Genomic DNA, 24082 nt, shown 5'->3' on the forward strand with positions numbered 1-24082 from the left:
TCAGAGTGACCAGAGTAACCTGAGTGTCTGTAGCCCTGTACCAGGAGTCTGGGGATAACCTGAGTGTCTGTAGCCCTGTACCAGGAGTCTGGGGATAACCTGAGTGTCTGTAGCCCTGTATCAGGAGTCTGGGATAACCTGAGTGTCTGTAGCCCTGTATCAGAGTAACCTGAGTGTCTGTAGCCCTGTATCAGAGTGACCAGAGTAACCTGAGTGTCTGTAGCCCTGTATCAGGAGTCTGGGGATAACCTGAGTGTCTGTAGCCCTGTATCAGAGTGACCAGAGTAACCTGAGTGTCTGTAGCCCTGTATCAGAGTAACCTGAGTGTCTGTAGCCCTGTATCAGGAGTGACCAGAGTAACCTGAGTGTCTGTAGCCCTGTATCAGGAGTCTGGGATAACCTGAGTGTCTGTAGCCCTGTATCAGGAGTCTGGGATAACCTGAGTGTCTGTAGCCCTGTACCAGAGTGACCATAGTAACCTGAGAGTCTGTAGCCCTGTATCAGAGTGACCAGAGTAACCTGAGTGTCTATAGCCCTGTATCAGGAGTCTGGGATGACCTGCTCCTGTAACGATAAAACAAACAGAAAATACTGTCAGCATGACACCTAAAATAGCCATTGATCAGCACTAATAATCACAATAATAATAATAACAATAATAACAATTATAATAATAATAATAATAATAATTACTATAATGTTAGTAGCCTATATGACTATTTATTAAATACTAAGTTATTTACTTAATGGGAAAAGTTGCATTTCCCCTTGGACACGATCTTGTGGATGTCAGGTGAGAGGGATGTGATGTTGATGAGCAGGCAGTCCTCGGTTGCCTTATGTGAAAGCCGGTTCCTGTCGTGAGTCGATTGCATTCATAGAGGAAAAGGAGGACTCACAGGTGGAAGTTGATCCAAACATTGTTAGCACATAAAAGGAATGGTGATGACTACAACAACGATGGTGGTCAGCTGCTGCCCTCATTGGGTATAGCGAGCACCATCCCCCTCTCTCTCCCTCCTTCCCCCTCTCTCTCCCTCTATCCCCCTCTCTCTCCCCCATCCCCCTCTCTCTCCCTCCATCCCCCTCTGTCTCCCTCCATCCCCCTCTCTCCCCCTCCATCCCCCTCTCTCTCCCTCCATCCCCCTCTCTCTCCCTCCATCCCCCTCTCTCTCCCTCCATTCCCCTCTCTCTCCCTCCATCCCCCTCTCTCTCCCTCCATCCCCCTCTCTCTCCCTCCATCCCCCTCTCTCTCCCTCCTTCCCACTCTCTCTCCCTCCATCCCCCTCTCTCTCCCTCCATCCCCCTCTCTCCCCCTCCATCCCCCTCTCTCTCCCTCCATTCCCCTCTCTCTCCCTCCATCCCCCTCTCTCTCCCTCCATCCCCCTCTCTCTCCCTCCATTCCCCTCTCTCTCCCTCCATCCCCCTCTCTCTCCCTCCATCCCCCTCTCTCTCCCTCCATTCCCCTCTCTCTCCCTCCATCCCCCTCTCTCTCACCCAGGTTCTGTTATCTCAGGTCATAAATTCCTGGAGGAGACTCTCTCCCTCGTGCAGTATAGAGAGAGGGTTTCACACTCTGATGGATGAGACAATGCAAGCCATTCATTTGTGGGGCGATTTCCTTCAACCTGCTGACCAGGCCCCTGTGTCTGTCCACCATAGCAGGAGCCCTGACGGTGATCACAAAGTTGACTTTTTCGAATGACAGGCCATGCTACGTAAACAATTGTTCCAGCTTTGTGAATAGGATGTCCCCGGCGGTGTGTCCTTCCAGGGGAACGTCCCCGGCGGTGTGTCCTTCCAGGGGAACGTCCCCGGTGGTGTGTCCTTCCAGGGGAACGTCCCCGGTGGTGTGTCCTTCCCATGAAAATAACGGACATATACACACAACTGTGCTACATCGGTGTTGTCAGTACTCTCATCAATAGCCAGGGGAAAATGCTCAGCCTGACTGAGCCCCTCCAGAACAATCCTATGCACATCATCCGCCAGAGCACAGACACGGCGTCCGGCTGATGTCACAGACAGGGGCACCTGTTTGACAGACGCAATTATGCTATCCATAGACTTGTCTGTAGCCAATTCCTCCAAAACTGTCACCATGCATTTTTGTTACTTTTTGAGAACGACATGTTCTCTTGCTATCAAGCTCATTGTTCTGAATGAATGTTGATATTAATAAAGTAGTGTAGACTACAGTAGGCTACGTAGACCTGTTTTTCCCCACCAATCAACACACAGAGAAATAAACAAAAAGTTATAATTGAATAGAGATATTGGTGATTTTATGATTTTATCAGATCTAAATTATTTTATTGTCACTGAATGTACTATGTACTAATCAAATGTGTTAAACATGTTGTTAAATTTGTAGTGTAGGCCTATTAATTGTGCTAATATTATACGCTAATTATGTTCTGGCCCGCCCACTTTAACTCAGAAAAACATTCTCCCGATGTCACGTCCTGACCAGAGAAAGCTGTTATTTTCTATGGTAGAGTAGGTCAGGGCGTGACAGGGGGGTTTCTAGTTTAGTTTTTCTATGTTGTTTTCTAGTTTTGTATTTCTATGTTGGGTTTTGTTTGGGATGATCTCCAATTAGAGGCAGCTGGTCATCGTTGTCTCTAATTGGAGATCATACTTAAGTAGGTGTTTTTCCCACCTGGGTTTGTGGGAGATTGTTTTTGAGTAGTGTATGTTTCACCTCTGCATCACGGTTTGTTGTTTTTTTGTTCTTTAGGTTATGTGTATGTATTGCATAGTTTCACAGTTCAATAAAATATGTGGAACGATAATCACACTGCACTTTGGTCCGCTCCTCTCTATGACAACCGTGACACCCGAAGCCAAATCTAGTTGACAAACCCTGTTTTATAGTATGTCATGGCCTTTTCTGGCCAACTGCTGTTATGTTTATGATATACTATGGTGTTGTTGATGAACCCTGTTTTATAGTATGTCATGGCCTTTTCTGGCCAACTGCTGTTATGTTTATGATATACTATGGTGTTGTGTCACTAGACTTTGACCAGATATTATTGCATCCAAAGATCGACTGTACCTAGAACATAGATACAGAGCCACTTGTTATCAGGAAGGTGCTCTCTCAGCCCAACGGAAAATATCTCAATGACTTGACATGTTCTGGTTGTGAATTCAGGCTACAAGGTAAGAATCTTCCCAGTGATTATTGTAAAGTGTGTAGAGAAATTAAATGTATGGTTTTATTTTATTATACTGAATGACAGTAAAACACTCAGATCTAAAAGTCCATTTCACCTGGGACAGTTATGTGACAGTTCAATCATACAAAATGGCGCTAACTGGGCGTAGGCAAGTCAAATTCAAAAACATATTGTTCATATATCGTATTATACGATTTGTTTATCGTGATTATTTTACAATTTGTAAAAATTTTAATGTATCATAGTTCTAAATCATCTTTCAGAATATCAGAACATTTGTTGTTTTCTAAACTACAATGAGCTCCTGCTTCCTGTGTAATTTGGTATGAAACCACTGAACATACTTTTCTTAACATTGTTATTATGAACTGAATTCAGTAACAGCATAATTATATCATACCTGTTGAACAAAGCAACACACTAGAATGAGAGAAATTATTAAAAGAGAAAGTGACTTATTAATATTATATTGTTGTTGTTAAATTGTTTTATTATTATTAGTTCCACTACATGGAGAAATTGTGAAAAATATTAAATCACCTAACTGTTTGGATGTGTCTTTCTATGTCTGTTAGTAAATGTTTTATTTCTAAGAGATAATGAATAAAAGAGAACAATTGACCTACAATAATTAGTTGGCCCTGTGTTAATCACAACCAACATGCTGGATCTCTGTTTAGTTGTCACTGTGTTGACCACAACCAACATGCTGGATCTCTGTTTAGTTGTCACTGTGTTGACCACAACCAACATGATGGATCTCTGTTTAGTTGTCACTGTGTTAACCACAACCAACATGCTGGATCTCTGTTTAGTTGTCACTGTGTTAACCACAACCAACATGTTGGATCTCTGTTTAGTTGTCACTGTGTTAACCACAACCAACATGCTGGATCTCTGTTTAGTTGTTACTGTGTTAACCACAACCAACATGCTGGATCTCTGTTTAGTTGTTACTGTGTTAACCACAACCAACATGCTGGATCTCTGTTTAGTTGTCACTGTGTTGACCACAACCAACATGCTGGATCTCTGTTTAGTTGTCACTGTGTTAACCACAACCTACAACCTGGATCTCTGTTTAGTTGTCACTGTGTTAACCACAACCAACATGCTGGATCTCTGTTTAGTTGTCACTGTGTTAACCACAACCAACATGCTGGATCTCTGTTTAGTTGTCACTGTGTTAACCACAACCAACATGCTGGATCTCTGTTTAGTTGTTACTGTGTTAACCACAACCAACATGCTGGATCTCTGTTTAGTTGTTACTGTGTTAACCACAACCAACATGCTGGATCTCTGTTTAGTTGTCACTGTGTTGACCACAACCAACATGCTGGATCTCTGTTTAGTTGTCACTGTGTTGACCACAACCAACATGCTGGATCTCTGTTTAGGGGTCACTGTGTTAACCACAACCAACATGCTGGATCTCTGTTTAGTTGTTACTGTGTTAACCACAACCAACATGCTGGATCTCTGTTTAGTTGTTACTGTGTTAACCACAACCAACATGCTGGATCTCTGTTTAGTTGTCACTGTGTTAACCACAACCAACATGCTGGATCTCTGTTTAGTTGTCACTGTGTTAACCACAACCATCATGCTGGATCTCTGTTTAGTTGTCACTGTGTTGACCACAACCAACATGATGGATCTCTGTTTAGTTGTCACTGTGTTAACCACAACCAACATGCTGGATCTCTGTTTAGTTGTCACTGTGTTAACCACAACCAACATGCTGGATCTCTGTTTAGTTGTCACTGTGTTAACCACAACCATCATGCTGGATCTCTGTTTAGTTGTCACTGTGTTAACCACAACCAACATGCTGGATCTCTGTTTAGGGGTCAGTTCTCTAAAATGAGTCTCTCTGGGGAACATGACACCAAATCTAAGAGGTGAGATGACAATTTTGTTTAAGAATTATGAATAGTTTATTTCAGAAATGATATTTCCAAAAATGTTCACATTTGTTTTTTAATCAGAAATGGTTGCTAATGGGTACCTTCAATATTACTGTTCTCAGATTATTTATGAATTTCTTTAGATTGTGTATAAAAAATGTTTTATTGCAAAACTCTATATATCCATTGTTTCGCTGGAACACCCTAGATGCATTCAATTGCCCATTTTAAAGCCATGCCCAATTTAGGATAATTTCTTAACAACGTGATGTTGCGCTCCAAAGGGATATCTTGAAATAACATGATGTAGATAATTAAATAATCTAAAGAAAAACTTGTTTATTTTACACTCTTAGAAAAGAAGGTTCCTTATAGAACCAAAAAGGCTTCTATCACTTCCTTAATATATGGAATTACTAAAAGTGATATATATTTTTGGGTTCAGTGAAGAAGAACCTCTAGAGTTCTGATCAACGAATGGTGATTGTTTTGAGGATGTGAACCCAGCAGCCCTCCAGTGGTCAGATCAATTCCTCCTGTTTTTTCCAGCGCCCGGCCCGGGATTCAAACCAGCCACCTTTCAGCCACAGGTCCAATGAAAGGTGAATGTTTTGAGGATGTGAACCCAGCAGCCCTCCAGTGGTCAGATCAATTCCTCCTGTTTTTTCCAGCACCCGGACATTTTATGGATTGATCATATAGAAATATAAAACATTATTTTTACGACTCCAAAGTATTTACATGTGGTGCAGGAACCACTGACTCACTGCATTGTTCTATAGTATTATCAAGATACCTGCTGTTAACTCTTAACTACTTAGGACAGCTCACGAGGTGTCCTAAATATCTGCCGACTAGGTAGGACTAGAGACTTCATGCATAGCTTTAATTTATACCCATAAGTGTCAAATGTCTTTATTCTCAGCACTTATATGACCAATTCTCTACTCTGAGACGCTTTGTGGACATGGGCCCAGATCTGAAAATATTGTTATAATAAATGTTTGTTTAACATAATAATAAAAAATGAATATCACTAATGTAACCCACTGTAAAGACTGGGTTTAGTTGATTGTGTGGCACTGCTTATGTCCGCGTTCTGGATCTGTCCCCGTCCCCGTACAGAACTGTCCGCGTCCCCGTACGGAGTTCACTACAGTGTTGAGACGCCGAAGTTTATTGTTCAATTAGATTTTTGCTTTTTGGTCAGGGACAGTATGAGTGTAGCCAGATCCTTTTCACTCTCTATCCTTGTTTCATTTTGTGGTTCACCGGATTCGTCATCATCATCGAGACAAACGACAGACGAACGTCCTGCTAGCTAGCCAAGCTAGTCGGTACAGCTAGGTAAGCTAGCTAGCTACTCTACCAGCAGCATCCTAGTTATCCTAGCTAGTCGGTACAGCTAGGTAAGCTAGCTAGCTACTCTACCAGCAGCATCCTAGTTATCCAAGCTAATCGGTACAGCTGGATAAGCTAGCTAGCTAGCTACTCTACCAGCAGCATCCTAGTTATCCTAGCTAGTTGGTACAGCTAGGTAAGCTAGCTAGCTACTCTACCAGCAGCATCTTAGTTATCCTAGCTAGTCGGTACAGCCACAGTGGGGGAAAAAGTTTTTGATCCCCTGCTGATTTTGTACGTTTGCCCACTGATAAAGAAAGGATCAGTCTATAATTTTAATGGTAGGTTTATTTGAACAGTGAGAGACAGAATAACAACAAAACTTTCCAGAAAAACACATGTCAGAAATGTTATAAATTGATTTGCATTTTAATGAGGGAAATAAGTATTTGACCCCCTCTCAATCAGAAAGATTTCTGGCTCCCAGGTGTCTTTTATACAGGTAACGAGCTGAGATTAGGGGCACACTCTTAAAGGGAGTGCTCCTAACCGCAGCTTGTTACCTGTAAAAAGGACACCTGTCCACAGAAGCAATCAATCAATCAGATTCCAAACTCTCCACCATGGCCAAGACCAAAGAGCTCTCCAAGGATGTCAGGGACAACATTGTAGACCTACACAAGGCTGGAATGGGCTACAAGACCATCGCCAAGCAGCTTGGTGAGAAGGTGACAACATTTTGTGCGATTATTCGCAAATGGAAGAAACACAAAAGAACTGTCAATATCCCTTGGCCTGGGGCTCCATGCAAGATCTCACCTCGTGGGGTTGTAATGATCATGAGAACGGTGAGGAATCAGCCCAGAACTACACGGGAGGATCTTGTCAATGATCTCAAGGCAGCTGGGACCACAGTCACCAAGAAAACAATTGGTAACACACTACGCCGTGAAGGACTGAAATCCTGCAGCGCCCGCAAGGTCCCCCTGCTCAAGAATACATATACATGCCCGTCTGAAGTTTGCCAATGAACATCGGAATGACTCAGAGGACAACTGGTGAAAGTGTTGTGGTCAGATGAGACCAAAATGGAGCTCTTTGGCATCAACTCAATTCGCCGTGTTTGGAGGAGGAGGAATGCTGCCTATGACCCCAAGAACACCATCTCCACCGTCAAACATGGAGGTGGAAACATTATGCTTTGGGGGTGTTTTCTGGACAGGACAACTTCACCGCATCATTTGACGGGGCCATGTACTGTCAAATCTTGGGTGAGAACATCCTTCCCTCAGCCAGGGCATTGAAAATGGGTCGTGGATTGGTATTCCAGCATGACAATGACTCAAAACACACAGCCAAGGCAACAAAGGAGTGCCTCAAGGAGAAGCACATTTTAAGGTCCTGGAGTGGCCTAGCCAGTCTCCAGACCTTAATCCCACAGAAAATCTGTGGAGGGAGCTGAAGGTTCGAGTTGCCAAACGTAAGCCTCGAAACCTTAATGACTTGGAGAAGATCTGCAAAAAGGAGTGGGACAAAATCCCTCCTGAGATGTATGCAAACCTGGTGACCAACTACAAGAAACATCTGACCTCTGTGATTGCCAACAAGGGTTTTGCCACCAAGTACTAAGTCATGATTTGCAGAGGGGTCAAATACTTATTTCCCTCATTAAAATGCAAATCATTATATAACATTACAAACGTACAAAATCAGCAGGGGATCAAATACTTTTTTCCCCCCACTGTAGGTAAGCTAGCTAGCTACTCTACCAGCAGCATCCTAGTTATCCTAGCTAGTCGGTACAGCTAGGTAAGCTAGCTAGCTACTCTACCAGCAGCATCCTAGTTATCCTAGCTAGTCGGTACATCTAGGTAAGCTAGCTAGCTACTCTACCAGCAGCATCCTAGTTATCCTAGCTAGTCGGTACAGCTAGGTAAGCTAGCTCGCTACTCTACCAGCAGAATCCTAGTTATCCTATCCTCCCTCTCTCGTTGACGGATGCTGGCTACCTCTGTCCGGTTCTCCTCTCTTCACTAGATGGACGGTAACTTTAGTGTTTAACCCCTCTGTATCCAAGGACCAATCTTTTGAATATTATTTTCGGGGCGCCTAAAGTAGGCTGGACACATTCCATTTTTTTTAAATTTTTTTAGCTGCCTCACCAACGTCTGAATGTGCATTAATAACTTTTAATTGCTAAAGATTTCCAATAGATGGCAGCATAAGACCACAAAGCATCAGTTATAGGCTACAGGCAGCAATATGATTGACATAAAATAGCATGCAAACACAGACTATATGTCCCATGATTTTCTAAAATGGTCACTCATTACTTTAGTTAGCTATATATCTCGTAATGGGCCTGTATTGCTTTCGGGAGAGCAACAAAATAGTGATTATAGCAGGTATTGAACACCGGGTAAATAATCGCTAGTCAAAACCTCAACCTCAGTATACATGCATTATAAAAAGTCATCTTAATATCTGATATTGCGAGTAAACAACCTCGGAATAGAAAAGACAAGAGTGCGTCTTCCAGCCCGCCAATAAATTACATCATTAAACCCTACCGGTTAGTAAATTTACCTCAACATGCCCCTGGAGAAGGCAGAGCGACGACACCAGCTTTTTACCAGGGCTGAGTTGACTACTAGAGAGAGAAGGCAGAGTGACGACACCAGCTTTTTACCAGGGCTGACAGGCTGACTACTAGAGAGAGAAGACAGAGCGACGACACCAGCTTTTTACCAGGGCTGAGTTGACTACTAGAGAGAGAAGACAGAGTGACGACACCAGCTTTTTACTGGGGCTAAGTTGACTACTAGAGAGAGAAGGCAGAGTGACGACACCAGCTTTTTACCGGGGCTGAGTTGACTACTAGAGAGAGAAGGCAGAGTGACGACACCAGCTTTTTAGCGGGGCTGAGTTGACTACTAGAGAGAGAAGGCAGAGTGACGACACCAGCTTTTTAGCGGGGCTGAGTTGACTACTAGAGAGAGAAGGCAGAGTGACGACACCAGCTTTTTACCGGGGCTGAGTTGACTACTAGAGAGAGAAGGCAGAGTGACGACACCAGCTTTTTACCGGGGCTGAGTTGACTACTAGAGAGAGAAGACAGAGTGGCTCGATGCTGGTTGATGAATTTGACAATTTTTCTCAACTAGAGGTGACTAAATTAATGTTCAGACTTATTGATAATCGTTATATTAATGAAGTATAATTTCAAAACATGAGCATAAAAACAGGTAATAATAAACATGAATCATCATTATATTACTTCACAGTAATCTGCTAAATGCTTTTTCAGTCTCTTGCGTTAGCAGTGTGTAAAGGGACAGAAAGAAGCGCGGGGAGTGGTGGTGTATCCAGGGAGAAAACTAAACTAATCTTCTGAAATATCATTTGTGGTCTTATGCTCCCATCTATTGGAATTATGTAGCAACTGCAGTAGTACTGAATAATGTGTAATTCTTTACTAAAGTAGTAATTACTCAGAATCGCAAAATATAACATTTTCTAGTTCCTTTTACCACTTACAATAAAATAAAATGTTTATAGCATAACAAAATTAAACTGACATAAAACAAAAACACCATACATTTAGTTAATTATATATATAACAACTATTTATTTAGATGGGTGACATTATCTGCCAAAGTAACAGCCCTGTAGACAAAGAAGAGCTCTCCAGTAGGTACCAAAAAATTCAAAGGACATTTTCTCAAAGGTGATGTTACAAGTTGATCAACTTTGAAAGCAGAATTACTTTCCCATTGTTCCTCAACTGTAGTGTCTGATATACCATTTTCTAGCTCTGAGTCTCTACTTTTATCCAACGTAAAAAACACAATTTCAAATGTTGCTACATATGACGAATTGAAACGGTCACAGTTGAGAGGCAGGCAGATATATACAATTTTGTAAAAAAATATTATTATTTGTCTTCTCTGAAATGAAATCATTAAGTTATAGATTTTTAAACAAATACATGTCTGTCATTGAACAACCCAATGTCATGATTAGATAGTGAAAAACACACCAAGCTCAGAGTAGATGAAAGATGTAATGTTTGTCTCTGTTGTGTTGAAGTCCAATAAAGGAGGAGACACCAGCCTCCCCTGTCTGTCTCTGTCTCTGTCTGTCTCTGTCTATCTCTGTTTGTCTGTCCCGCTTTCTGTCTGTGTCTCTGTCTGTCTGTCTGTCTGTCTGTCTCTTTCTGTCTGTCTGTCTCTGACTGTCTGTCCCGCTTTCTGTCTGTGTCTCTGTCTGTCTGTATCTTTCTGTCTGTGTCTCTGTCTGTCTGTCTGTATCTTTCTGTCTGTGTCTCTGTCTGTCTGTCTGTATCTTTCTGTCTGTGTCTCTGTCTGTCTGTTTGTCTGTCTTTGCCTGTCTCTGACTGTCTGTCCCGCTTTCAGTCTGTCTGTCTCTCTTGGTCTGTATGTGTCTGTCTGTGTCTGTCTGTCTCTGTCTCTGTCTCTGTCTATCTCTGTTTGTCTGTCCCGCTTTCTGTCTGTCTGTCTGTCTGTCTGTCTGTCTGTCTGTCTGTCTGTCTGTCTGTCTGTCTGTCTGTCTGTCTGTCTGTCTGTCTGTCTGTCTGTCTGTCTGTCTGTCTGTCTGTCTGTCTGTCTGTCTGTCTGATCCAGAGCTCTTCTTATGTTTCCCATCTGAGCTCAGAGTAGATGAGAGATGTAATGTTTGTCTCTGTTGTGTTGAAGTCCAATAAAGGAGGAGACACGAGCCTCCCCTGTCTGTCTCTGTCTCTGTCTGTCTCTGTCTATCTCTGTTTGTCTGTCCCGCTTTCTGTCTGTGTCTCTGTCTGTCTGTCTGTCTGTCTGTCTGTCTGTCTGTCTGTCTGTCTGTCTGTCTGTCTGTCTGTCTGTCTGTCTGTCTGTCTGTCTGTCTCTTTCTGTCTGTCTGTCTGTCTGTCTCTGACTGTCTGTCCCGCTTTCTGTCTGTGTCTCTGTATCTTTCTGTCTGTGTCTCTGTCTGTCTGTCTGTCTGTATCTTTCTGTCTGTGTCTCTGTCTGTCTGTTTGTCTGTCTTTGCCTGTCTCTGACTGTCTGTCCCGCTTTCAGTCTGTCTGTCTCTCTTGGTCTGGTTGTGTGTGTGTGTGTGTGTGTGTGTGTGTGTGTGTGTGTGTGTGTGTGTGTGTGTGTGTGTGTGTGTGTGTGTGTGTGTGTGTGTGTGTGTGTGTGTGTGTGTGTGTGTCCAGAGGTCTTATAGACATACTATATGACCTGAGTGTGTTAACTCCTGAGAGTCTAGGGGGGAACCATAAACCTGCCTCTCCAACTCTCCCTGACCTGAGTGTGTTAACTCCTGAGAGTCTAGGGGGGAACCATAAACCTGCCTCTCCATCTCTCCCTGACCTGAGTGTGTTAACTCCTGAGAGTCTAGGGGGGAACCATAAACCTGCCTCTCCATCTCTCCCTGACCTGAGTGTGTTAACTCCTGAGAGTCTAGGGGGGAACCATAAACCTGCCTCTCCAACTCTCCCTGACCTGAGTGTGTTAACTCCTGAGAGTCTAGGGGGGGACCACAAACCTGCCTCTCCATCTCTCCCTGACCTGAGTGTGTTAACTCCTGAGAGTCTGTAAAGTGATATGTTGCGTTTTGGAATGAAACTCTTCTTATGTTTCCCCATCTGAGCTCAGAGTAGATGAGAGATGTAATGTTTGTCTCTGTTGTGTTGAAGTCCAATCAAGCAGGAGAGACCAGCCTCCCCTGCACCCAGCTGTGTGTCCATGAAGAGTGACAAGTCTATGAAGCAACCTAATCACTTTAGAGAGGGAGACTTTTCTACTGAACAAAGGTAAGAAGAACTCATGGGTCATGGTCAGTGAGTTTAACAACACTGTCTGTAGTCATTTCTCCTCTCCCATTTTCCCATTTATTTTTGTTGTTTTCATAATCCATAGGCTAATCCTTATGTCCATTTTCATAGTCCTAAAACAATATTAAACAAACACAACATTCCCTCCCTGTGTGTGTGTGTGTGTGTGTGTGTGTGTGTGTGTGTGTGTGTGTGTGTGTGTGTGTGTGTGTGTGTGTGTGTGTGTGTGTGTGTGTGTGTGTGTGTGTGTGTGTGTGTGTGTGTGTGTGTGTGTGTGTGTGTGTGTGTGTGTACTCCCTGGATGAGGAGACGTAATCCCATGTTTTGTCCACAGAAACCAACAGGAGAGATCAGAGTCAGAGATTCTCAGTGGTCAGTCTTCCCAGAGTCATCAAACAGACCTGGACTCTATATTCAGTGTATGTGATCCTGTTATGAACATTTGTTTTTGTTTTCCTCAAGTAAAGTTATTATTGTATTAATGAGAAACCAATTCTTCTCTTGCTTAACTTATTTACATGACTTATTTCAGATGCTTGAAGAGAAAATTATGACATTTGTGAAGAACGAGCTGAAGATGTTCAAGAAGATTCTTAGTCCAAAACTCCCAGAAGGCTTTGAGAGTCAGAAGCAGGATGAGGAAGTGGTGGATGCTGAAGATGAGAAGCAGGAGAGCAGTGCCAGAGAGGGGGCTCTGAAGATCACACTGCACGTCCTGAGGAAAATGAACCAGAAGGAGCTTGCTGACACACTGGAGAAATGTAAGAGCTTTCTGCCTCATGTTGAATGCTGTTTTATAACATTTAAAAGCTGTAGCTAAAGTACAGCTAAAGTAGCTGTGTAACTCAATGATATTGTAGCAGCCTTAACACAACACCTAGTGACCTCATCAAGTAGCAGAAGGGATGTGTTGTGGTGATTCATTTAGAGAGAGAAACAGAGAGAGAGAGACAACATTAATAATACCAATAATAATATAATCAGTTACACCAGTCTGTAATGCATTATGAAAACATTTACACATTTATACAGTCAGTTAAGAGAATAAATGATTATAAATTAAAATGTTATAACAGTCCTACAATACTGTAGGCATTAAAACAGATGTAATATTAATATCCTCTGTGTTATTTCTAGATTCAGATGATCCTGCTGTGATTTGCCAACGTGAACTCAAATCTAATCTAAAGAAGAAGTTTCAATGTGTATTTGAGGGGATCGCTAAACAAGGAAACCCAATACTTCTCAATAAGATCTACACAGAGCTCTACATCACAGAGGGAGGAACAGGACAGGTCAATAATGAACATGAGCTGAGACAGATTGAGACAACAACCAGGAAACAAGCAAGACCAGAGACTGCAATCAAATGTAACGACATCTTCAAACCCTTAACCAGACAAGACAAACGTATCAGAACTGTGCTGACAAAGGGAGTCGCTGGCATTGGAAAAACAGTCTCTGTGCAGAAGTTCATTCTGGACTGGGCTGAAGGAAAAGCCAATCAGGATGTTCAATTTGTGTTTTCATTCCCTTTTCGGGAGCTGAATTTGATGAAAGGGGACAAACACACTTTGATTGAACTTCTCAATCACTTCTCAATGGAAATCAAACAATCAAGAATCTCCAATTACGACAAGTACAAAGTTGTGTTCATCTTTGATGGTCTGGATGAGTGCCGACTGCCCCTAGACTTCCAGAAGAACAAGATCTGTTGTGACGTCACAGAGTCAACCTCAGTGGATGTTCTGCTGACAAATCTCATCAAGGGAAATCTGCTTCCCTCTGCTCTCCTCTGGATAACTACCCGACCTGCAGCAGCCAATAAGATCCCTTCAGGGTGTGTTGACCAGGTGACAGAGGTACGAGGGTTCAATGACCCACAGAAGGAGGAGTACTTCAGGAAGAGATTCAGTGATGAGGACCTGGCCAGCAGAATCATCTCACACATAAAGACATCAAGGAGTCTCCACATCATGTGCCACATTCCAGTCTTCTGTTGGATCTCTGCAACAGTCCTCGAACACATACTGAAACATAAGAGAGAAGAGATGCCCAAGACTCTGACTGAGATGTACACACACCTTGTGGTGTTTCATACCAAACAGAAGAATGAAAAGTATCTTGGGAAAGAAGAGACAGGTCCCCACTGGAATAAAGAGAGCATTCTGTCACTGGGAAAACTGGCTTTTCAACAGCTAGTGAATGGCAATCTGATTTTCTATGAAGAAGACCTGAAAGAGGCTGGCATTGATGTCAATGAAGCCTCGGTGTACTCAGGATTGTGCACACAGCTCTTTAAAGAGGAATGTGTTCTGTACCAAGACAAGGTGTACTGCTTTGTTCATCTGAGCATTCAGGAGTTTCTGGCTGCTGTGTATGTGTTCCTCTCATTCATTAACAACAATGAGAATCTAATGGCCGAACCGCAATCAACGTCCAGGAACCTTTCTGCGCTGTTCAGAGACAAGTCTGAAGTTTCTTTCTACAAGAGTGCTGTGGATAAAGCCTTACACAGTGAGACGGGAAACCTGGACCTGTTCCTCCGCTTCCTTCTGGGACTCTCACTGGAGTCCAATCAGAAGCACTTACGAGATCTACTGACAAAGACAAGAAGCAGCTCAAAGACCCATGAAAAAACAGTCAAGTACATCAAGAAGAAGATCAGGGAGAATCCCTCTACAGAGAGGAGCATCAATCTGTTCCACTGTCTGAATGAACTGAATGACCATTCTCTAGTGGAGGAGATCCAAAGCTACCTGAGCTCAGGAAGTGTCTCAAAACCCAACCTGTCACCTGCACAGTGGTCAGCTCTGGTCTTTGTGTTGCTGACTTCAGAAAAGGAGCTGGATGTGTTTGACCTGAAGAAATACTCCAGATCAGAGGAAGGTCTTCTGAGGCTGCTGCCAGTGTTCAAAGCCTCCAGTGCATTTCTGTGAGTACATAAAATGACATATAAAATCTAATCATCAGGAAGAAATATTCAGGTTAAAGAAAAATATGCATTATAATATGTGTATAATATCACATTGAAAACATTGAATAAATGCATTGATTTTCACATTAGTATAACAATATGACCATACAATTGTAGCTGACGGAAGATGAATCTATATGTTGTTTGAGAGAATAAACCAAATGCATCTTCCATTGTCCTTCAACACTACTGGTGTTAACTAAACAGTGTGTTTGTGAAGTCATGATGATCTCGTTGCAGGCTGTCAGGCTGTGGAGTCACAGAGGAAGGCTGTGCTTCCCTGGTCTCAGCTCTGAGGTCAAACCCCTCACACCTGAGAGAGCTGGACCTGAGCTACAATCACCCAGGAGACTCAGGAGTCAGACTGCTCTCTGCTGGACTGGAGGATCCACACTGCAGACTGGAGAAACTCAAGTATGTAGAGGGTTTATGTCAATGTTCATATCAGACATGTTTGACTTTTCAGGCTAGGTAATACAAACATTCTGACCACCACTTGGACAAAGTTATATGCTGACTGTGTGTCCAGTGTGTGTGTGTCGTGTGTGTGTGTGTGTGTGTGTGTGTGTGTGTGTGTGTGTGTGTGTGTGTGTGTGTGTGTGTGTGTGTGTGTGTGTGTGTGTGTGTGTGTGTGTGTGTGTGTGTGTGTGTGTGTGTGTGTGTGTGTGTGTGTGTGTGAATAAATGCATTGATTTTCACATTAGTATAACAATATGACCATACAATTCTAGGACACAGAAGAAGAATATATATGTTGTTTGGGAGAATTAACCAAATGCATCTGCCATTGTCCTTCTACACTAAATTAACCTCTATGGGCTAGGTGGGACGCTTGCGTCCCACCTACGTAACAGCCACTGCCAGCCTGTGGCGCGATTTTCAAAACCTTAAAAATCCTATTACTTCAATTTCTCAAACATATGACTATTTTACAGCCATTTCAAGACAAGACTCTCGTTAATCTAACCACACTGTCCGATTTCAAAAAGGCTTTACAACGAAAGCAAAACATTAGATTATGTCAGCAGAGTACCAAGCCAGAAATAATCAGACACCCATTTTTCAAGCCAGCATATAATGTCACCAAAACCCAGAAGACAGCTAAATGCAGCACTCACCTTTGATGATCTTCATCAGATGACAACCCTAGGACATTATGTTATACAATACATGCATGTTTTGTTCAATCAAGTTCATATTTATATCAAAAACCAGCTTTTTACATTAGCATGTGACGTTCAGAACTAGCATACCTCCCGCAAACTTCCGGGGAATTCGCTAACATTTTACTAAATTACTCACGATAAACGTTCACAAAAAGCATAACAATTATTTTAAGAATTATAGATACAGACCTCCTCTATGCACTCGATATGTCCGATTTTAAAATAGCTTTTTGGTGAAAGCACATTTTGCAATATTCTAAGTACATAGCCCAGGCATCACGGGCTCGCTATTTAGACACCCGGCAAGTTTAGCACTCACCATAATCATATTTACTATTATAAAAGTTTGATTACCTTTTGTTGTCTTCGTCAGAATGCACACCCAGGACTGCTACTTCAATAACAAATGTTGGTTTGGTCCAAAATAATCCATCGTTATATCCGAATAGCGGCGTTTTGTTCGTGCGTTCCAGACACTATCCGAAATAGTAAAGAAGTGTCGCGCGCATGGCGCAATTCGTGACAATAAAATTCTAAATATTCCATTACCGTACTTCGAAGCATGTCAACCGCTGTTTAAAATAAATTTTTACGACATTTTTCTCGTAGAAAAGCGATAATATTCCGACAGGGAATCTCCTTTTCGGCAAACAGAGGAAAAAATCCCAAAGGCGGGGGCGGTCGGGGTCACGCGCATAAGCCCAGTGTCCCTTGATCGGCCACTTGAGAAAGGCGATAATGTGTTTCAGCCTGGGGCTGGAATGACGACATTCTGTTTTTTCCCGGGCTCTGAGCGCCTATGGACGACGTGGGAAGTGTCACGTTAGAGCAGAGATCCTTAGTAAATGATAGAGATGGAAAAGAAGTTCAAGAAATGGTCAGACAGGCCACTTCCTGTAAAGGAATCTCTCAGGTTTTGACCTGCCATTTGAGTTCTGTTATACTCACAGACACCATTCAAACAGTTTTAGAAAATGTAGGGTGTTTTCTATCCATATGTAATAAGTATATGCATATTCTAGTTACTGGGTAGGAGTGGTAACCAGATTAAATCGGGTATGTTTTTTATCCAGGAGTGTCAATACTGCCCCCTAGCCCTAACAGGTTAACAATGTGTTTGAAGTCATGATCTCTTTGTCAGGCTGTCAGGCTGTGGAGTCACAGAGGAAGGCTGTGCTTCTCTGGTCTCAGCTCTGGAGTCAAACCCCTCACACCTGAGAGAGCTGGATCTGAGTAACAATGACCTGAAGCATTCAGGAGTGAAGCTGCTCTCTGCTGGACTAGGGAATCCCCACTGTAAACTGGAGACTCTGAGGTCAGTATTATCAGATAAAGTACTTTATGCATGTAGTTCTCCCATTTGAAAAAGTCGTAACTATTCGGACATATTACTTATAGTGTATTAAAGTAGTCATAAGTTTAGCATGTTGTCCCATATTCCATGCCTGCTGTCACGTTTCTCTAAGACAGAACCCAGAAGCAGACCAGGACAAGGTGAGTAAAATGAAGGTGAGTATTTATTGGTAGTCTTGATGTGTAATTTGAGTGATCCAGGAGACGGAGCGGCAGCGGAGGTGAGTTGATGAGAGTAGATGGGTGGATTCAATGAAGTCACTGTATCCACCGACGGCCAGGCAAGGGAGTTGAATGTTCCGGGAGGATGACTGTAGACAGAGTAAACGGGGGGTGAGTAACCAGTAACAAGAACAAAACAACAAGACTAGCTCAGGAAACATGAGGCTGTTCGTTGCTAACGATCCAGCAGGGAATGGATGTCAGCTCAGGGCTTATGAAGAGGTGATGATCAGGACCAGGTGTGCAGAAGGTTGATGAGATGCAGGTGTAGGGTAATCACTAGATCTCCCGCCTAACTTCGTCGCCTGGCAACCAGACAGGGTGCGTTCAGAAACCTTAGACACACTCCAAACAGAAAACAGTCAGCTCAGGCAGAAACAGGCTCAGGAAGCGGGATTCCTGACACCTGCAGTGATTACATCAAGCTTGTGATTCTACTAACAAAGATCAAACCCCCTCTGTTATTGGTAATGGTGAGAGGTTAGCATGTTTTGTTGTAGCCTCTGTTATTGGTAATGGTGAGAGGTTAGCATGTTTTGTTGTAGCCTCTGTTATTGGTAATGGTGAGAGGTTAGCATGTTTTGTTGTAGCACCTGTTAATGGTAATGGTGAGAGGTTAGCATGTTTTGTTGTAGCCTCTGTTATTGGTAATGGTGAGAGGTTAGCATGTTTTGTTGTGGCCTCTGTAACTTTCTCACTCATTCTGATTCATGATTTATTCATGATTTTTCTTAATCATGGCATCATCAGAATTTCGTTTTTAATCGTGAATCACATACAGTTGAAGTCGGAAGTGTACATACACTTAGGTTGGAGTCATTAAAACGTGTTTTTCAACCACTCCACAAATTTCTTGTTAACAAACTATAGTTTTGGCAAGTCGGTTAGGACATCTACTTTGTGCATGACACAAGTAATTTTTGAAACAATTGTTTACAGACAGATTATTTCACTTATAATTCACTGTATCACAATTCCAGTGGGTCAGAAGTTTACATAGACTAAGTTGACTGTGCCTTTAAACAGCTTGGAAAATTCCCGAAAATGATTTTATGGCTTTAGAAGCATCTGATAGACTAATTGACATAATTTGGATGTATTTCAAGGCCTACCTTCAAACTCAGTGCCTCTTTGCTTGACATCATGGGAAAATGAAAAGGAATCAGCCAAAATCTCAGAAAAAAAAATTGTAGACCTCCACAAGTCTGCTTCATCCTTGGGAGCAATTTCCAAACGCCTGAAGGTAACACGTTCAATCAATAGTACGCAAGTCTAAACACCATGGGACCACACAGCCATCATACCATCCCAACTGTGAAGCACGGCGGTGGCAGCATCATGTTGTGGGGGTGCTTTGCAGCAGGAGGGATTGGTGCACTTCACAAAATAGATGGAATCACGAGGAGGGAAAATTGTGGATATATTGAAGCAACATCTCGAGACATCAGTCAGGAAGTTAAAGCTTGGTCACAAATGGGTCTTCCAAATGGACAATGACCCCAAGCATACTTCCAAAGTTGTGGCAAAATGGATTAAGGACAACAAAGTCAAGGTATTGGAGTGGCCATCACAAAAGCCTGACCTCAATCCTATAGAAAATGTGTGGCCAGAATTAAAAAGCGTGTGTAAGCAAGGAGGCCTACAAACCTGACTCAGTTACACCAGCTCTGTCAGGAGGAATGGGACAAAATTCACCCAACTTATTGTGGGAAGCTTGTGGAAGGCTACCCGAAACGTTTAACCCAAGTTAAACCATTTAAAGGCAATTCTACCAAATACTAATTGAGTGTATGTAAACTTCTGACCCACTGGGAATGTGATGAAAGAAATAAAAGCTGAAATAAATCATTCTCTCTACTATTATTCTGACATTTCACATTCTTAAAATAAAGTGGTGATCCTAACTGACCTAAGACAGGGAATTTTTATTAGGATTAAATGTCAGGAATTGTAAAAATTGAGTTTAAATGCATTTGGCTAAGGTATATGTAAACTTCTGACTTCAACTGTATGTATTAAAATATCCTCAAATAAAAGGTGACATTATATACTGTCACCTCATATGAAACATTTGATGTGAAATCCAAAATGTTGGAGTTTAGAGCCACATTTAAAATGTTATCTTCACTGTCAAAATAGATATGTGTGGACTGTATACTCAATACAATCTAAATCTGATACCTCACTGTCTGTCTTTTGACTGATACTGCTTTTAAACTGGTCTGGTCAGTCTACTCAAATATTTGTACTATACATGTTTCTATCTGCAGGCAAAACTTTGATAATTTGTCATTTTTAATGATGATACATTCATTTACGAATAGATATGGAAGGTTTCAGGACACTGATATCTGAATATGTTGAAAAATGATACTGCCACTATTTTCACCACCAAAGAATAGCAGTGTGATTTTAATATGATTTGACTCTTTGCAGGCTGTCAGGCTGTGGAGTCACAGAGGAAGGCTGTGATTCTCTGGTCTCAGTTCTCAGTTCAAACCCCTCACACCTGAGAGAGCTGGACCTGAGTAACAATGACCTGAAGGATTCAGGAGTGGAGCTGCTCTCTGCTGGACTGGGGAATCCCCACTGTAAACTGGAGACTCTGAGGTCAGTATTCCTGTAGTTGGTCAACAAGTGATAACTGTTCACCAGATCCATATGTGTTTACCAGGCACACATAGTCCACACCATATGTGTTTGGACAGTGAAGCTTACAGTTTTAAATGTGGTGCTATGCTCCAGCATTTTGGATATGAGGTGGAATGTTTCTTATTAGGTGACAGTACAGAATGTCACCTTTTATTTGAGGGTATTTTCATACATAGCTGTGTTACTGTTAAGAAAGGAAAGCACTTTATGTATTTAGTTCTCCCATTTGAAAAAGTTGAACATATTCGGACAAATTCACTTATATTGTATTAAAGTTGTCATAAGTTTAGTATTTGGTCACATATTCCATGCCTGCAGTGATTACATCAAGCTTGTGATTCTACTAACTTGTTGAATTCATTTGCAGTTTGTTTTGATTGTATTTTGGATGATGTTTTTCCTAATAGAAACTGATTGGTGAATAATGTCCTGTCATTTTGGAGTCACTTTACTTGTATTGTCAGTAAGAATAAGAATGAATCGAGAATGATGATGAATGAGAAAGTTACAGAGGCACAAGGATCATACCCCCACTGGGATTGGTAATGGTGAGAGGTTAGCATGTTTTGTTGCAGCCTCTGTTATCGGTAATGGTGAGAGGTTAGCATGTTTTGTTGTAGCCTCTGTTATTGGTAATGGTGAGAGGTTAGCATGTTTTGTTGTAGCCTCTGTTATTGGTAATGGTGAGAGGTTAGCATGTTTTGTTGTAGCCTCTGTTATTGGTAATGGTGAGAGGTTAGCATGTTTTGTTGTATCCTCTGTTATTGGTAATGGTGAGAGGTTAGCATGTTTTGTTGTAGCCTCTGTTAATGGTAATGGTGAGAGGTTAGCATGTTCTGTTGTGGCCTCTGTAACTTTCTCACTCATTCTGATTCATGATTTATTCATGATTTTTCTTAATCATGGCATCATCAGAATTTAATTTTTAATCGTCAATCACATACAGTTGAAGTCGGAAGTGTACATACACTTAGGTTGGAGTCATTAAAACATGTTTTTGAACCTCTCCACAAATTTCTTGTTAACAAACTATATCGTTTTGGCAAGTCGGTTCGGACATCTACTTTGTGCATGACACAAGTAATTTTTGAAACAATTGTTTACAGACAGATTATTTCACTTATAATTCACTGTATCACAATTCCAGTGGGTCAGAAGTTTACATACACTAAGTTGACTGTGCCTTTAAACAGCTTGGAAAATTCCAGAAAATTATGTCATGGCTTTAGAAGCATCTGATAGACTAATTGACATAATTTCGATGTATTTCAAGGCCTACCTTCAAACTCAGTGCCTCTTTGCTTGACATCATGGGAAAATGAAAAGGAATCAGCCAAAATCTCAGAGAAAAAAAATTGTAGACCTCCACAAGTCTGCTTCATCCTTGGGAGCAATTTCCAAACGCCTGAAGGTAACACGTTCAATCAATAGTACGCAAGTCTAAACACCATGGGACCACACAGCCGTCATACCATCCCAACTGTGAAGCACGGCGGTGGCAGCATCATGTTGTGGGGGTGCTTTGCTGCAGGAGGGACTGGTTCACTTCACAAAATAGATGGCATCATGAGGCAGGAGAATTATGTGGATATATTGAAGCAACATCTCGAGACATCAGTCAGGAAGTTAAAGCTTGGTCACAAATGGGTCTTCCAAATGGACAATGACCCCAAGCATACTTCCAAAGTTGTGGCAAAATGGATTAAGGACAACAAAGTCAAGGTATTGGAGTGGCCATCACAAAAGCCTGACCTCAATCCTATAGAAAATGTGTGGCCAGAATAAAAAAGCGTGTGCGAGCAAGGAGGCCTACAAACCTGACTCAGTTACACCAGCTCTGTCAGGAGGAATGGGCCAAAATTCACCCAACTTATTGTGGGAAGCTTGTAGAAGGCTACCCGAAACGTTTAACCCAAGTTAAACAATTTAAAGGCAATGCTACCGAATACTAATTGAGTGTATGTAAACTTCTGACCCACTGGGAATGTGATGAAAGAAATAAAAGCTGAAATTAATCATTCTCTCTACTATTATTCTGACATTTCACATTCTTAAAAGAAAGTGGTGATCCTAACTGACCTAAGCCAGGGAATTTTTATTAGGATTAAATGTCAGGAATTGTAAAAATGGAGTTTAAATGTATTTGGCTAAGGTGTATGTAAACTTCTGACTTCAACTGTATGTATTAAAATACCCTCAAATAAAAGGTGACATTATATACTGTTACCTCATATGAAACATTTGATCTGAAATCCAAAATGTTGGAGTACAGAGCCACATTTAAAATGTTATCTTCACTGTCAAAATAGATATGGTTTGGACTGTATGCTCAATACAATCTAAATCTGATACCTCACTGTCTGTCTTTTGACTGATACTGCTTTTAAACTGGTCTGGGCAGTCTACTCAAATATTTGTACTATACATGTTTCTATCTGCAGGCAATACTTTGATCATTTGTCATTTTTAATGATGATACATTAATTTACGAATAGATATGGCAGGTTTCAGGACACTGATATCTGAAAAATGTTGAAAAATTATACTGCCACTATTTTCACCACCAAAGCATAGCAGTGTGATTTTAATATGATTTGACTCTTTGCAGGCTGTCAGGCTGTCTAGTCACAGAGGAAGGCTGTGCTTCTCTGGTCTCAGCTCTGAGGTCAAACCCCTCACACCTGAGAGAGCTGGACCTGAGCTACAATCACCCAGGAGACTCAGGAGTCAGACTGCTCTCTGCTGGACTGGAGGATCCACACTGCAGACTGGAGAAACTCAAGTATGTAGAGGGTTTATGTCAATGTTCATATCAGACATGTTGGACTTATCAGGCTAGTAAGACAAACGTTCTGACAAACGTTCTGACACACACACACACAGGACACACACATACACACACAGGACACACACACACACACACACACACGACACACACACACACACACACAGGACACACACACACAGGACATACACACACACACACACACACAGGACACACACACACAGGACACACACACACACACACACAGGACACACACACACACACACACACACACACACACACAGGATACACACACACACACACACACAGGACACACACACACACACAGGACATACACACACACACACACACAGGACACACACACACACAGGACAAATACACAAACAGGACAAATACACACACAGACACACACAGGACACACACACACACACACACACACAGTACAAATACACACACACACAGGACAAATACACACACACACACAGGACAAATACACACACACACACACACACACACACACACACACACACACACACACACACACACACACACACACACACACACACACACACACACACACACACACACAGGACACACACACACACACAGGATACACACACACACACACACACAGGACACACACACACAGGACATACAC

General features: G+C 42.1%; 1 long non-coding RNA gene across 1 annotated transcript in view; it reads left to right on the top strand.

The window, feature by feature from the left end:
- Nucleotides 1-3085: 3085 nt before the first annotated feature.
- Nucleotides 3086-24082, top strand: part of LOC123732121 (uncharacterized) — a 48447-nt gene continuing 27450 nt past the window's right edge. Inside the window, exon 1 of the long non-coding RNA XR_014383163.1 lies at nucleotides 3086-3168. This is a non-coding gene — a long non-coding RNA (uncharacterized LOC123732121). The remainder of the gene's footprint in view (nucleotides 3169-24082) is intronic.

This window comes from Salmo salar, unplaced genomic scaffold (assembly GCF_965601325.2).
Source record: "Salmo salar unplaced genomic scaffold, fSalSal1 ptg000136l, whole genome shotgun sequence".
NCBI lineage: Eukaryota > Metazoa > Chordata > Actinopteri > Salmoniformes > Salmonidae > Salmo > Salmo salar.